The sequence below is a fragment of the Phalaenopsis equestris genome, unplaced genomic scaffold (genome assembly GCF_001263595.1).
Source record: "Phalaenopsis equestris unplaced genomic scaffold, ASM126359v1 Scaffold000002, whole genome shotgun sequence".
Taxonomy (NCBI): Eukaryota; Viridiplantae; Streptophyta; class Magnoliopsida; order Asparagales; family Orchidaceae; genus Phalaenopsis; species Phalaenopsis equestris.
The window spans coordinates 74,436,292-74,453,996 of record NW_018164444.1 but is presented as its reverse complement, the minus strand read 5'-3'; the positions used below and the strand labels follow the sequence as shown (position 1 = coordinate 74,453,996).

The following is a 17,705-nucleotide window of genomic DNA, read 5'->3' as shown; positions in this document are numbered from 1 at the left end:
CAGAAGTAACCAATGTATCATCCAATATGTTCCCGAGCTGGAGTCTGCCTTCATTATTCTTCTTCCTCCTTGAATAGGCCTGTCATTCCTCTTCCGAAGAATTGGTCTGATGGGGTGGTAGAGCTGAAGCAGAAGAAATATCAACCATAGTACCCACAATAGGTTCTAGCATATGTGAAGTATGAGCTGCCGCTACACCGGATTCTTCATGAAGCTACGAGGCTCTCCTGATTATCATTTTGAACACTTTCATTTGTAGGTAATAGTCAACCAGTATTATTTTCTATGGGGTTTAAAGGTGTCAACATCACATCCCTCGCAGTAACAATAACAACAGTGTCTACACCGGATACTTCATGAAGCTACGAGGCTCTCCTGATTATCAGTCTGAACACTTTCATTTGTAGGTAATAGTCAATCAGTATTATTTTCTATGGGGTTTGAAGGTGTCAACATCACATCACTCGCAGTAACAGTAACAACAGTGTCATGGGGGGTCCTTAGGGGCAACAGACGCCTTCTGTCTGGTAGTATCCTCACCAGGTGGAACTAAAATGTCCAAAGCAGTGGGTTTAGACCCATTCTTATTCACTTGAACCTTAGATTTCAAATTTGTTGAACCTTAGTTTTCAAATTTGGATGGAGTTTATAGCATTTATCAAGGATATGACCAAACATCTTACAGTGGGTACAATATGGGGGTCTGTGTTTCAAGACGATTTGTTGTCAATATCCATTGTGGGTTGTGCCCAACCAGAATTCAATAACATCCGGTAAAGTAATATCCCTTTCCACAAGTATTATGGCCACCGAGAGTCTGGCTAGGTTGAAAGTAGGCAGATCTAGCTTCAAAGGATCCCCTAGGATGACCCCAATAGAGTAGAGAACCTGTTGGTGAAAAAAATGCAGCTTGAGACCAGGTAAACTAAACCATACCGGTACAGTGGGAGTTTCATGGTTTAAGTCGAAATCAGGAGACCACTTGAGTAACTTCATAGCTTTTCCTGCGATATTAAGATATTTCTTGGAAAAAATTTTAGTGGTCTTCAACCATTGTTAATTGGATCAACACATGTCTCTCATCCATAAGTCCCACCTTTCATTTGTCTACTGACTTAAGATCATCTACGCTCTTTCTAATAACCTCCATAGGTGGATGTCTCTACTGAAATTTTTCAATGAGAGAAAACTTGAATTTTTGTTTCAGGGTAGAAATTTCTGAGTCAGAGAAAAAAAATTGCTTTCCCACCTTTTCTACTTCCCTTTTTAACAAAAGGACAATTATTTGTGTCATCGCGACATTCTTTATACTTTGAGGGGAATACCACCGCGGACTCCACCTGAGGGTTTCCCACCACGTGGGCAAAGGAAACCTTTGCCTGTTCAACAAAAGAAGAAGTGCCATCAGAATAACCAGCTGTCACCAGCAGCGAGAAATTTGCGTTGGGCTGGAGAGAAAGGCGCAGAAAGAAAGCAGAAGATCGGACCGGAGAATCACTGACATAGACAGTGGAGCTGGACTCCGACGCAGAAGCCGCGGATTGCAGCTTGACAAGGTCGACGCTCGACACAGAAGCTCACATCATTGTCGACAATCACCGAAAACAAAACAATCCTCTGCTGACATGTTAGTGCAAGCGGCAGAGGCGGAGACTTCTTCCTTCGGTTGAACCCTAAGAAGCGCCATGAGAGCTCTGGCTCGATTCTCCCGCCACGAACCCTAAGACCCGCACGAGAGCTCTAGCTTCAGATCAGAAGATCGGACCGGAGAAGCACTAGCGCAGACAACGCAGCTGGACGCTAACTTTTGATTTTCATTCAAAATAATAAAAATCTCTCTTTTGATTGCTAACTTGATTTTATGTAAGTTTATGTTCACAAATAAGTCAATCAGTAACTAAATGAATATAAACAAGGAAAAATCAAATATTAATGGGCACCAACCTAACAAGAATAGTAACAAAATTGAACAAACATAACTTGTACAAAGCTCCATTTTGTGTGGCCCATTTACACCCCTAACTTGGATAATCACTTTAACTCGTCCTTTTGTCCCAAAATTTTTGGTAAATTTTTATTTCATAAAGTTGTTGCCAATACAATTAAATCAAGGGATGCCTATATTGAAATACAAAGAGAAGGGCTGCAAAATTTGATGACAGATTTAATAGATAAGAAAATTATAATTTAGATTTAATTTCAAAAAACTTTCATTTAGATGCCAAAGAAGCCAAACAGAAGCCACACATCTTCATGATTTTCTCCAGTGACTTGAAACATTGTAACCACCTCAGCCAAAAAATGCAAAAGTGCAAGGGAGTGTATTTGTGACATACTTAAGTGTAGCGGGAATTTCTTTGTTACTATCTAACAAAATTCCATACAACTTTAAGATTGAGTGATTTGTTAGAACTTTTTATTCTAGTAATTGTATAAGTATAAGGAGAGTCTCGAAGAAGAGGTACTTAAGTTATTTTATCAACAAACTATCGGTAAGGAAACTATTGTAGCTGCAACATATTCCATTCATGACTATGAATGAAATCGATCACAAGAATATTGTAGCTGCAACACATTCCATTCATGACTATGAATGAAATCGATCACAAGATTAGCATTATGAGGTGGATAAGGTAAACACGTAACTAAGGTTCTATCCTCCCATCATTTTTTATGTCAAAAAGAATATTACCAATTTTAAGACCCATAAAATGTTCTTTTCAAACAATCTTCTGGTGGCTCTAGCAAGGATGTTTATAGAGACATTATTTAGATTTCAAGAACAAAGATCATAGACTCTTAGACTGTTGAATTTCCACCATATCTTCATAGGGAAAGCTTTAATTAGTCCTAAACTTCAAACTCCAAAATCACCTTCAATTTCCCTGAAAACAAAGTTCAGTTCAGTTGAGCCTATGAATTTTCTTGTGATTAGAAGAGTCCTATGTATACTTATTAAAAAAAAGCTTTATTTAGATTTCAAGAATAAAGATCATAGATTCTTAGACTGTTAAATTTTCACTAAATTTTTATAGAAAAAGCTTCAAGTAGTCCTAATCTTCAAACTCCAAAATCACCTTCAACTTGTCTGGAAACAAAGCTCGGTTCAGTTGAGCCAATGAATTTTCTGTTTTTGAGTAGAAGAGTCGTCCCATGTATGGTTCTGCGCAAACCTTTAAAACCTATTCTAGATTAGCTGATTTGAATGTTTCAAGTGTGAACTGGTCACCCTATCAATGTGGTCCACATTTAAAATTGTTCTTTCTCACAATCAAATTGAATGGGATAGAATTGATGGTTAAACCAATGAGTCAGTGGTTGTGATGATCCACCTGGATCATACTATAATCAATTTGTGGTTGTATGTTATTTATTGGATGGCTAGATTTAAGTACTTTAGACTTAAATAAAGCCATTGAAATTAATGAACCCTAACTCTTACCTTATAATTCTTCAAATTCTTTGACTTGTGAATATTTTTATTGGCATTAAGTAATATCTACTATAACTTAACAAAATATTTATGTAACTGGGTGCATAAGATTTTAATGGATTATTTGAAATTCTCTTATGAGTACAAAATAAACCGTTCATCACTTGGAACTATAGGAGTTTATAAATTTAAAATTATAGCAGATATATGTCTGTCATAAGATTTTAATGGATTATTTGAAACAAAATAAACCGTTCATCACTTGGAACTATAGGTGTTTATAAATTTAAAATTATAGCAGATATATGTCTGTTTTATGTTTCATAGATTAGTTATCTTTATTTTTTGTCAAATATTTGCATCATTATTACATCATTTAAGCAATTTTTAAACACTTTAATTTTTATCACATCATTTGATTAAACTTTCAGCTCAACCCTGATGGAATTTTTAAGTCTCGAACATTGCCGTTTTCTTGCTCAATGGCCGGTCCAAAATTTAGAATCATGATTTTATGTATAACAAGTTAACCTAAACCGCTTGAAAGATTTAACCCTTGTAATATCACAAAGGAATGAAACGAGCATGTTAATGTATTCTTAATCCTGAATAATCTTGGAATAATTTACAGAATATTGTTGTTGTGAATAAAGAAGAAGCAGCTAGGGGGTAACATTTATCCTTTAGTTCTATTAGTGTGACTACAAGAAGATATTATGTGAATGTAGCCAATACATTTCCCAATGATCTTGTCCTCCCCTCCAATTATAACCATTTTAAGGGAGCGCAATTTATAAGATGTTACAAATGCTTGGAAAGGGCATATTGCATGGTAGCGAGAGAATGCTACTATTTGCTGTGGGTGTAAAATGATTGTTCACACGTCTAAATGTTTTTTCATCCCCTTGCAGAAAAGCTGTTTCTTTTCAAATGCCTTTTCTTCTTGCTGTTTTAAAAGATGCTTGTTTTGAAATGTTTTTTTCTTCAAGCAAGCAGCAAAAAGTTTGTGCAATCCTGTCGATACTTGTATGTATATGATAATAAAATCTGTGAAGTGATCTTTTTGAAGTTCTTAATTAGCAATGGAGTAATGATTGGATTCAATCAATTGCTTTTGCCAAGCCAGATTTTTTCTTTGTGAAGTTCGACTATGATTCTATTGTGAAGAAAGGTTTTATCAAACTAAATGGCTTCACTGCTATTTGGTCAAAAGGTGGGATGATAGTATTGATAGTTCTAGTGCCAACATATTAATTTAAGTCTGGATTAATACTTTTTATTTGCCTGTTGTTTCTGAAATTAGTCATCTCTTTGAGTTTATCACTTCTAATTTTGAGAAACTGATTAGCTTATCAAAAGACTCTCTGGGAAACTAAGCTGTCGGTTGAAGTTGAGGATCCTAAATTCACACCCAAACGACTTATGATAAGCTATAACGATTCCATACGCATGTAATTTTAAAAGAGTTTTTCTAGAAATATTACTGTTGCTTTCAGATTGCCATTCCATCAGAAAGTCTGCAATAAAACGATTTCTCATTTGCTGGAAGTTGAACATGATATTAATTTGGGAAAGTTGGAGTCTAGATCCAAACTTATTGAGGCATTTATCTGTTTATGATCATTAATTTTTTATTAAAGGTAAATTCTTCAAAATTCCTATTGGTAAGTGTCTCTCTTTCCTTCTGTGAGTTCTTAATTTTCTGCCTTCTCAAAATTGAGGTTTCAATCCAAAAGCCTATTTAGTCATTTCATTCTCGCTTGTAGAAGGCATCAAGAGTAAGTGTTAGGTTCTACCACCATCAAAATCAGTAATTTAAAATACGTGCAAATTTTACCATCCCCTTTTGTTCTCTCTGTCTGCTCGGTACTGCAGGGTCTTGGGATTTGAAGGTAGTGCTTTAACCACATCCTGCAAATTATTTTTTATAATTTGATGAGCACCCTTTTTTAATGATCATTAGAACTTGAAATGCCTGATGCTTGATATTGTTTCCTTTCAAGATGCTAAGTTGGTGGATTCTTTTATGGAAGTTATTAGATATATTGGTGGCATTAGAATTAGAAAATGAGATAGCTTAAACCCTTAAAAGTTTTTTGGGAGTATTCTCTAACGGTTTTCTCTAGTGGCTCTTTCTTGTGATTTTTTGTAGATTCTTTATCTCTTTTCATTTCTGCTTGTCACATTCTAATTATGGCTCCGTTTCAGCCAATGTGTACACTCCTAATGAGAATAATAAGTTGCTCTTCTAGAATGAATTATATGATTTTGGTGTTAAATGGTCCTCAAAATAGATACTTTATGGATATTCAATGATGCAATTATTTCAGAGGAGATGTCTTCTAATGGTGGTAGAGTTCATTCAAATCTCTTGTTTATTTTATCAACATCTTTAATTTTTTTGACCTTTCTGTCTTGTATCCTAGATTCATTTCTTTACCGATAAACTGAATTAAATTTTTAGCTAAGTTTTGATTCTCTCTCTCTCTCTCTCTCCATTATGTTCTCATTCCCAATAGTAGCAACAAAAAAAAAAAGAATCTTTGAATGAGCTTTTTTTTGGCTGCTGTTTTTCTTACCTTCCTATAAATCATTAAACAAAGGATTTCAACATTGAAATTTATTAGTTTTATTCTGAAGGTTTCAAAAACTTGATTTCTGTTGTGGCGCAGAAGGTTTTTTTTTTTCTTCGAGGTGATAGTTTTAAAACATTATATTGAAGTTGAGTCCCAAGCTTGCTTTAGCAATTCCTTCGAGGTGATAGTTTTAAAACTTTATATTGAAGTTGAGTCCCAAGCTTGCTTTAGCAAGACAAGATTTAGCAATACAAATGAATTGAGAGAAATCTTCAAGTTGGTTTTTGACGGGGATAACAGAACTACATTTCTCCACAAAAAATGCTAACTGGAGAAGAAAATCAAATTCATTCATCATATGAGGTTGTACAATCATTGTATTACTTTGAAATATTATTTATGCTTTCTTTACTATAAGTTTTTCAGAAACAGTTGTTCAACCTCTAATGATACTTATGATCACGTAAGCAATCTCCTGTTGACCCCCACCTCAGATTCTCTTTTATTTGGATAAAAAATAAATAACGATAAATTTTTTTCTCTCTTAGTATTTCCATATTTCATGGTTCTAATAATTTATCTATTATATTTTCTTTCAAGTAATGTTGGTTATCCTTCGCCTACATTTGGCTAATATGTTTAAAGGCATTTGCTTGGATAAAGTTTCTTTTATGTCTTTATGCTCGAATGTTATTTGTATTGTATTTGAGAAAGAAGATGTGAATTCCTCAAGAATTTCATACCTCTTATTTTACTTAATGGTCTTTTTAAAATATCATTAAAATCCCTGCAAATTGGCTTAAAGGAGTTTTATCTAATTTGGTTGATGTTTCACATTTTACTTCTATTTCTGGTAAATGACTTATTGGTTTTATTACTTCTCACGACTTTTCGAAGCAAAAGAGAAAAACTTTATTTTTCAATTTGATTTTGAAAAACATTTGAAAAGTGCTATTGGATCTTTGCCTTTTTTTTTCTTCCATAATTTATTTCATGGATTGTGGAATCAAGTACTTCTCCAAGTTCTGAGATTTTTATTGTCAATGGTGAGCTTTGCAAGCAGTTCATATGATTTAAGGAACTTAAGCAAACCCTCTTTCTCTCCTTGAGCAAGGGGATTCTTTTTCAACCTTTCTTTTTATTATTGTTGTGAATGTCCTTCACAAAATGATTTATAGATCTTCAATTAAAACCTCTTGTTTCAGGTGTCATCTTTCCAATATTATGGGAGTTCTTGAATCTCTTCCATTCAAGTATTTGTGTATTCCTCTTGGCTCCAAAAGTTTACAGAAAGCTCTTTGGAATTCTCTTATTGAAAAGATTCAATTGAAACTTTTTTCTTGGAAATGTAACTTCCTCAGAAGGTGGTCGCATCGTGTTTATTATTTCAATCCTTTCTTTTATTCATCTACTTTTGTTTTGTTTTTTTGCCTGATTATGTAATAAAAAAATTGACGGTATTAGATGGACTTTGATTGAAAAGTGAAACTGGGAGGTGACGGTCTAAATCTTTAGTAGTGGAAGATTTTTCGTAAGCCTAAAGATGAAGGTTGCCTTGTTGTGAAAAATTTATGCGTGATGAATATTTCTTTCCTCGGTAAAATGAATTTTGAAATCGATTCAATGCACCAAAAGCATTATCACAAGAACCTTCATAGAGATGAGTAGTTTAAAAATATATCCCCTTCGGTTTTCTTGAGGGGCCATGTTTTTCACCGCTATAGCTTTGTTAAAGGCGTGGGTAGAACTATACATTCATTTATTCTCAATCTTTCTTGATAGGTTTATACTGGCAAAAGTATTATCTTTTCGGAAGATAATTGGATAAATGATTTTTCCATTTCCATTCAATTCAATGATCTTTTCACTTTTGTTACTAAAATTACTAATTATGTTGCCACACATTTTAGTCCTGAGTTTGTTTGTCATAATATTTGCAAAGGGGGTTTTGGTTATTAGTTTAATGAAAGGTAGGAACTTTATACTCTCTTTTTCAGACAAGTTAATTTTGACAAAGACGATGAAATCCCTTTTTAGCTTCTAAATTCTAATAAATCATCCTCAATCAACTCTTTCCATTCATTTTTAATGCATGGGGCGGTGTTCATAATCCTAGAGGAACTTGGATTTGGAAGTCTATTATTCATTTTAAAATTGCTATTCTAGGTTGGATTGCTTATATGTCGAAAATTCCTAGTAAGATCTCTTAACTCAACAAAGACATTATCCATTCATCCATATGTGAGATATGCAAAGTTAATTTGGAAGAAGGTGCTCTACAATATTTTTAGTGTATAATTTTAATGGTTTGGACTCACTTTGTTTCACTTAATAGTGATGAATCTATCATGAAAGAACTTAAGAAACTTCGCGAAGTTTTCTCCTTGTTATTAATGAGTATTATTTGGGAATGGTAGATAATTTACTAACAAAGAAGAAAGGTGATAAAATCCTTTGTTATGATATGTCAAACCTAAACAACTTGAATTTATAAAGAGCATCAAAATGAAAAAAATTGTGGAAGACGTCTGCTTTCCCAACTAGCCATAATGAGCTTTTTACTAGTATCTTTTTGTTATTATCTTCTCTCTATGTTAGTGTTTTTTTTTAATATTGTGTTTAATATGCTTTATTTTTGGTTTATTATTGAAAATTATTGATGTAGTTATCAATTGAAAAAAATGTTGTGCTATTTGCTAGTTACATACTCTTGATAGTTTAAGGCTGCCTTCGAGCTAAGTGAAAATAAAGAATAATGAATTGAATATTTAGAGAATTAGAGGCTTTGGAGTAATGGAATGAAGCTAAGTGGATGATATTAAAATTTTAGTGAATTTATTATTAATAATATCGAAGCATGAATTAATTCTTAGGCGTAAGGGATTAAATATCTTAGCTTATTGTTGAATAGAATCAGGGTATATTGAAGAGTATAACTTGAAGTTAATTTGGTTGTTTAATAGATAAAGGCCTTAACAACATTACATGACACAACATTAACATGTGACTATTTGATTAACGGAATATTATTATGTAGGTGTAGAGCTTAGAATCATACTACATTAACTCGTTATATAATCTCCAATATTTATTGATGTGAGACTATTGATGATAACATAATAATGTAGGAGTGCCAAAAGAGCTATTTGTTTGCAAATATACTTGTGCTCTGCTCAATAATCATTTGTGTTCAGTTTTGTTCATTAAGTTGGCGCCAAGCTTGAACAATACCTTTTTCTTTTGTTTGTTTATTGAGCTCGTTGAGCACAAAATAGAGACAGCCTGATCATTTTAAGCTTTATAAGAGCTCAATATGTAAAAATACAGTTAAATACACATATTTACATTTACATATATGTATATGCAAAGTTTTGTATTATATATTTATTATATAATTAAAATGCATTGAATTTACTCTAAAAATTATGGAAAAATATATGCTATCTTTTTTAACTAATTGACCCAAATCTTTTTTAACTAAAAATTATGGAAAAATACATATTTACATTTACTCAATATGCATTTACATATATATATATTAAAATGCATTGAATATATTTATTTTTTAACTTGTTAACATTACTTGGGCTAATACATCTGGCTTGATAGTTAATGCATCAACCCAAATAAGTTCTCATCTTATTCATTTTTTGAATCATTGATAACCTTATATTCGAGGATAAACTATTATTTGTTTGGTCATAATAGGTTTCGATGTCTTGTATTAAGTATGTAAGGGCGTGAAAATATAGAACAGGATATAACTTGTCGAATTAATTTGGTGTTTTTAAAATGGAGATGTGACCAAAATCATTATACCATCGGTGAAATGAGTCTAATAATGGTGCATATTTTCAAGTCTTAGGCATCTACGAATTAGCTAACAGAAGTATACATGTAATAAAATTTGCTAAGTTGAGTATGATAAAGCAAGCAAGGATGGAGAGGCTTTGTGAGTAGGACTTATAGAGGATAAGATTCTAGAAGGATGATTTTTGTGGCTTGGGTTTGGGCAAATACAACTTGGAGTAAAAAACAAACTAATGCACTAGGTAGATAGAATCAATCTAAAGACGTATGGAGGAAACTATATAACTAAATGTTGCAGGCTGGCATTGCTACAAAGGATTATAGAAACTAAAGTTAAAATTGCATGCAAAAAATATTTAGTGATAACACCACATCTGACAAACACTAGAACAACTTACTCTTGAATTGCATGAAAAAAAAATTTAGTGATAACACCACATCTGACAAACACTAGAATTGCATGAAAAAAGCGTTCATAACGTTGAAACTCAAGGTGGGATAAGATTTCTTGACAAAACTATAATGGTAGTTTTTCACACTTACTGTCGTGATACTTTTGCGAATTTGAGTTCGCATGCATTATTTGTTCTGCATGCCAAATGTATGTGTTCCGCTAGCTTCTTTAAAGTTGGAAATTGATTAAAATAAGAATTTATTAATTTCGGAGATGTTTTCTTGATCTAATGTTTAAAATTGATTTTAGTGGCATTTTCAGTCTATTCAATTAATTTATGATGGTTGAAGACTTGTGATTCTTGTTTCTTTGTTGATGTTTGTTAAGTTTGAGGTGTAATAATTTATAAGCTGTTGAAGTTGATGTGCTTATGCTTTTTGCAGCCAATTTCTTAGTCATGAACCTCCAGTTTTATTATATTATTATTTTTATTAGGGTTTAGGTTTGCTATTTCTATTAATCCCATTCAGATATCATTGAAAATTTCAATGTTATTTGGTGATTCTGAGCTTATATGCCAATATTGCATAGCCAATTTAGATTGCAAACTAACGATCAATTTTCATATGATTTGTAGAGGATAAAATCATGTGTTTGTGAGTTTTTTCATTGTGCACGTCTATCAAAGTCCATGTTTTTGCTCCATCAAAGTCCATCAAAGTCTATTTGGGAGTTTGGGAGTTTTTTCATTGTGCACGTCTATCAAAGTCCATGTTTTTGCTCCTTTATATGGGCATTTGGTAATCTACATTTGTTAGCATACTGGTATTGCAAATCTCTTAATATTTTTCTTGTTATTGTAATATTTTTATGTAGAAATTAATGTCTTGATAACAAATTGACCCAAATCCTATGGCTTTGTACGTCTCTTTTTAATCCCCTTTTTTTTTTTTATTTTTTTTGAATTTTTTCATTTTAGCTAGCTAGAGGATGTGGAAGGGAAATATTTGGAATCAAGAAAATTCAAGGTAGTTGTGGTTCTGTGAGGGCTCAAAAAAGCTTTGATGCATGGCTAAAGGAGAAATGCTAATGTGGAGAATGAATCCTATGAAAGGAATTGAAGGGGAGATAGAAAACAAGATTTTTTGTTATCTAAGTGAGAAGAGCTCTAAAGAGAAGAGAGTGAGAAAAAAAAAAAAAATTGGTTTGACTTTTTTTTAATAATTCAATTACCAGCAATTAAAACTTCTATATTATACAAATAGGGTTATCATAAGCTAAAATCAAACTAATTTGAATTCACTTGTAATTCCAATCTTAATAAATTCTAATAACCCCATTATCTAATTTAAAATAATAGTAATCCAAATAATTAAATAAATAAAACTGCAATAAATACAAAATTAATTTCAATTATTAGAATATTATTTTGCTGCATCATATTCTTTAAAACTAATAAAATTGTTCTTAGCAAAGTGCCAAAATTGTCCCCAACTATTTACTTGGGGTCATTTTTGTCTCAAAGTTTATAGAGGTGCTAAATTGGCCCCCATTCTCTTTAAATTGGGTCTAAAATAGTCCCTATGGAGGACTATTAGAGCCTAATTTAATAATTCTTGGGACTAAAACGACCTCATGTAAATAGCCATTTAACACTTCTATAAACTTTGGGACTAAAATGACCTCATGTAAATATAAAACGACCTCATGTAAATAGTCAGGGACTATTTTGGCACTTTGCTCAAACTTTTCTAATAAGAATCTCACAGCTCTTGGAAATTTGATTTTCATGGTGGAGCCGGTAGATGAACTATCTCATGATCATATCTGGAATCTTTAGTATGTTTTAATTAAGCATATGTATAATATAAATGTTTTATGTTTGGAGCTTACCATACTTGTACATCTTTATTTGATCAATGCATAGATTATATAGTTACATGGCAGTGATAACAATGGTAGTGTAAACTCAACCAATGCTTCTAATTTTAGAGAGGAAGTATACAATTATTTTGGAACATGTAGATCTATCTGTATATGTTGAATTTCAGAACAATGCGGAATTAAACGATGACTTTTTTCATTGATATGAAAGAGCATATAAATAACCCTTTGCATGAATGCTAAAATAGGAAAGATTATAAAACCTAAATAATATGAAACGAAAGATATATCTCCTAATATCTTCACTAATCAATTCATATTAATTATTTTGAGATAAATGAAATAACATAAAATAGGAAAGTCTAAAATAGAAAGTAAAATAACTCCTAATCTAAGGAAATAAATATAAAATAAGAAATGAAGAAAATAACTCCTAATGTAAGAAAATAAATATAAAATAAGAAATGAAATAACTTTTATTCTCACGAGATAATTTATTCCTTATTACTTCCCACATGAATAAATTATTTCTTAATATAACTTCTAACATTCCCACTCAAGTTGAAACATGGTTGAAAACCATTTTCAACTTGGATTTTTTAAAGCATCAAACAATGGGCGAGAGAGATCTGGTACTGTTGTTGTCTTTGACTGCAATTCTTGCAGTGTCTGTAGGGAGGCAGAAGGCTCCTGCAAATAATGTTGAAGTAGACAACTGCGGTTGTCTTTGACTGTAGTTCCTGTAGTGTCTGCATTTAGATAGAAGTCTCCTACAGGTGATGTTGTAGGGGAGTTTGTAGGAAAGTAGACAACCTGAAGGAAAATATTAACTTCTAGTAAAGTGTGATTGCCTTTGACTGCGCGAGTTTGCAGGGAAGTAGGTATTCGAAGGAGGGCCTGTGGATCTTCCTTGAGAAGCTTGGCATCAGCAGGGATGCAGAGCATTGGTAAGAAAGGACTAGCACTGAACGGCTATAGGAAATCGCAAAAGTGGAACAATTGGAAATCAGGAAGCCGGACTGCTGGAAATTTTGACATCTGGATGAAATCAGGGAAGCCAGATTGCTGGAGGGAATATGCGCCAAAAAAAGCGGGAAGAACCTCCAAGAGAAAATACTGCACCTCCAGTAATAAGGACCTGCAGAAAGTAAGGGAAGCCAACAGTTGGAAACCAGGAGGCTGGAATGCTGTAGGGGGAAGCTCCGAAGAATGACCTACTATAGGAAAAAGCTCAGGATGAGGGTCTACTGCAGGAAAAGAACAACGGGAAAGTCCTGGGGCTAGGAGGGAAATCAGAGAAGTTATCGACGCATAACTCATCAGAGAAGGGTCACCAGTGAGAGGGAGAGCCAACCAACAAAGGTCTAGCAGAAATCTTGCTGGGAGAAGCTGCCCGTGTGAGGGCGGCAGAGTCGAAGCTCTTGACTTGGGAAGGGCAAGCTAACAACCTATGCCTGCGGGGAGAGAAGAAGAAAAAATTGTTGTTTCCAATACCAAGACGAGTGCCCCTCCCTTTCCGCACTGAGGATGGCAGGAAGGAATCTGGTGGCTGTGGAAGGAGGACTGGTGGCTAGGGTACGAAATTAGGCTCTGATATCATGTTGAAATTCATAATAATGCGGAACTAAGTGGAATTAAATGAGGGTTTTTTCATTGATTTGGAGGAGGGTATAAATAACCTTTGGCATGATTCCTAAAATGAGAAAGATAATAATAATTCATATGAAAGGAAATATATCTCCAATACTTTCATATTAATTATTTGGAGATAAATGAAATAACATAAAATAGGAACGAAAATAACTCCTAATCCAAGGAAATAAATATAAAATAGGAAATGACATAACTCCTCATACTTCTCACAAGAATAAATTATTTTCTAATATAACTTCTAACAGTATAGTTGGAGAAGGATTTTATGAGGATGCCATAACCTGTAAATCAGCTGATTAATTCATCTCAGTAAAAGCAATAACATAAAATCTCTCAATTCAGGCTCAGACACTGTCTTCGACTTTTGTTCAGGAATAGTTCTTAGGCGCATTCTGAGTGCTGAACAAGCAGCTCAATTGTTGATGATTGATCTTCATGGTTAAGCTTATATTTAAAACTTGAATCATCACAGTAACAATTTTTATAAATTAGCTCATCAAAAAGTATTATGTTTGGAAATGGTGGAGGTAACAACATTGCCTGCGCGTCTGAAATTCACACATTCTGAACTTTTGAGTTCAAAAATTATATTTATAATATGATTTATGACTATGATAAATGGTATTGGATTGGAATGGATGTTATGATTATATGCCTAAGGGCGCTCATATTCTTCATAAGAGTTTTGTCCATCATAATTAGTATCTTATAAAGATGATTTGTAATATCAATGAGATTACTGATGATTAGGATGATAAATAAAGTTATTATCTGGCTAATTGTAACCACGGGTCACATACATGATAGTTATATGATTCTTCAATAGCTTTATCTAGCACAATTAAATGATATTTGTACTAGGAAATGCGTAAATTGATACCACTTAAGATGATAAATGATCTAACGTTATGATCATATGAATCTTATGGTTTATCCACCCATCTGTAAAATATGTCCATGATAATGTTGCATGCTTAGATGCTTATAAGCTTTATGAAACAAATCAATAAATTAATGATGTTGATTCCCGAGTAAATTGAGTAAATTCAACTAATAATTAATTTATTACAATTATGATGTATCTTTCAGGCATAGTCTATGCGTCTCATATAGGTCAATTGTTTTAGCTTTATTGATGTTATGTAAGAGGTGCAAGAAATTCATATAACTTTTACTAGACTTTTGATATAATTACCATCAAGAAATTCTGATACGATATATTTTGCTGTATAAATTTAATGGATGTCTAGGTTTCTTATTTATCATTCAATAATTTGATTACAAGTCATATATTCCTATATATTGAAATAGAAACACAAGAAAAACCAAACTAATTTCAATTTGAATTTAGGTGACCCTTAATAATCATGTCATCTAATTTAAAATAAAAATAATCATAGAAATTAAATAAACTAAAATTGAAATAACTTATAAAGTGTTTGATTATTTTAAATTTTTGTTCCTGTACGTCACTTTCTTCAATAATCCTCCAATTTTGTCCATCTTGTTTGTTTTTTCAATAAATAATATTAATGTTAGCAGCCTTACAATCTCGTCATTTTTAATACACGCATATAATGCTTTTCATTTTTAAATTCAGTATATTTATACCATTATTGGGTCACCTAATTTTCTGCTTTTAAAACCGAATATGCTAAAGTATTTTAGCCATAAAAAGTTTGACTTTCTTAAAAAAAATATTTATAACGTTCACAACGGTTTTTGAGAGTTACTATTGTTTGTAAAATTAGATGCAGAACTGTAGTAGGCAAAAATAGATTGTTTTGAAAGCTGTTGAGGATGTTATAATGTTTTCTTCATTTGAAAAAGTAAGACATCTTTCTTATAATAAACTTTAGTACATCTGGTTGTAAAAATTCGCTTATAAAATAAATAAATAAATAAAATAAAAATAAAATTGTTTGCTGTAGTTTGGCAGCTTTCTCGAAAGTAAAACGATGGAAATGCTTCCCTAATCAGACCCTAAACAAGGCATCTTTGTAATGCATGGAGCATTTTTGTAGCTTTGTGTTGGTTTGAAAATGTATTTGTAAGGGGATCTCATTTAGATGTTTTTAATCCAATACCATTTATTAGAGGTGTTTCATTGAAACTTGCTATATTTTCTTTTTTTAGGTTCTTAGTTCTTTTTATTTTTTTATTTTTTTGGTGTTGAGGATGGGAATGTGATTTTTGCTTTTCGCTCTCTTTTTCCATTTTATCAACTGCAGCAATGCAATGCCAGAATGCTTCTTTTGTTGTAGTTGTAGCGAACCCTTCGTCATTGCTGTCATCATTAGATCCCTCACCCCTGTTATTTTATTCTTCAATTTCTATAGCGAGTTCTTCTCCTTCACCCATCAATTCTTTCTTCTCTCTTCCGTGCCATTTTGTTATTTTTGCTTGTCTGTTTTGTCGATTTGGCTTGCTTAGACTTGATTCTCTGTTGGCGGAGTTTCATTGAAATCCAGTAATGATTTACGTTCTTGTTTAAGCTTGAATTGAGTAGTAAACTGAGCTAAATCAACCATTACTGAACGAAGAATGAGACAGTGAGGAGTTAGAAGCTTTAAGTGGAAGGGGGAGGAAGTTGATGACAAGTTGAAAGAGGTAATGAAAAGAGTTAATCACCCTGAAGATAATAAATGGATGGAATTTGGAAATATTGGCTTGTGGACGTTTGGCAATTGTGTCAAATGTTCTGTATGTGTGCTTCCCCGGTCTATAAATGATCATCTAATAGTAGATTCTTGTCTAAAAATTGATTTGATAGTATTCAATACTTATTTCTTTGCCATGATTTCTCATTTGTATTTAATTGGTCTCCTTATTTTCTTTCAATAATAAATTCATTACTCTATCTAAATATGTGCCCTTTAATGGATTTTTTTTCTTTTTGTCAGATATATAACCTTTTGCATTTTAAAACTTATTCCTAAATTTGGAGGCAATGAAACTTTGCATTAGTGTGAGCAACTTACACTAATGATAGAGCACTGATAACACGATTACTTGTTGCGGTAAATCATTCCCTCACCTTAATGATCCACTATGTGAATTGAGGCCAGCTGCACCATCCTAATCAAATAACTTTTTTTGTGAATTTACTACTGTTTGCATTTCAGAATCTGGTGATTGCCAGAATAGCTCAAACGGAATTCATTTTCGTTTAATGATGATCGCATCTGTTTCTCATTGCAAATTTGCATCTTAAATGATAATTCATATCTTAAGTACATGTTTTGTGATCTCTCTCTCTCTCTCTCTCTCTCTCTCTCTCTCTCTCTCTCTCTCTCTCTCTCTCTCTCTCTCTCTCTCTCTCTCTCTCTCTCTCTCTCTCTCTCTCTCTCTCTCTCTCTCTCTCTATCTCGCTCCATCATTTAAAAGCTACTGCCTGACTACTTTGGTTTTTACTGTTTCGTTCTGCAGGGAGTTGGAGTCTTTAGCAAACTGCAAGGAAACACAAGGGTAGGGTGATCATAATATTGAATTTTATTGTTATCCAACCATTTTGTGAGCTATGTTTGCCTGTTGAAGAAACAAGGAAGATTTTATTTCTCACTATTTAGTTTCCATTTCATTTACAGCGATGCAACATTATACTTTGTCTGCTCCCCTTTAAAGTTAAACTCTTTTAGGAGAATAAAACTGGTGTGTTTGAAATTCCAAGTTCTGTTATTAATCTGCATTTTCACCCCCGGATTATGGTTTTTATATTTCTGGAGATTTCGATTGAGAATGTGTCAGGTAATTTATCTTCTAGCAAATTTTATTTTGTTGTGAGATGGTATGATCCATAGTCGTTTGAGTGCCATTTAATCTTCTTCTGATATTCACCTAGAAAAAAAAAAATGGTGCTGGTGGTCGAGTAAATTGGTTTGTCATTCCAACATCATGCATATAAATTTAGATCTGATTCCTGTTGTGATTATAAAATTATATTATGTCGACCACC

The 17,705-nt window shown here is 32.7% G+C and overlaps 1 protein-coding gene across 1 annotated transcript in view; it reads left to right on the top strand.

Annotated features, from left to right (window-relative positions):
* LOC110031541 (proteasome subunit alpha type-4) overlaps positions 1 to 17,268 on the top strand; it is a 21,802-nt gene extending 4,534 nt beyond the window's left edge. The window contains exon 3 of the mRNA XM_020734793.1: positions 17,180 to 17,268. The gene's annotated coding sequence lies outside the window, so the exon portion shown is untranslated. The remainder of the gene's footprint in view (positions 1 to 17,179) is intronic.
* Positions 17,269 to 17,705: the final 437 nt, after the last annotated feature.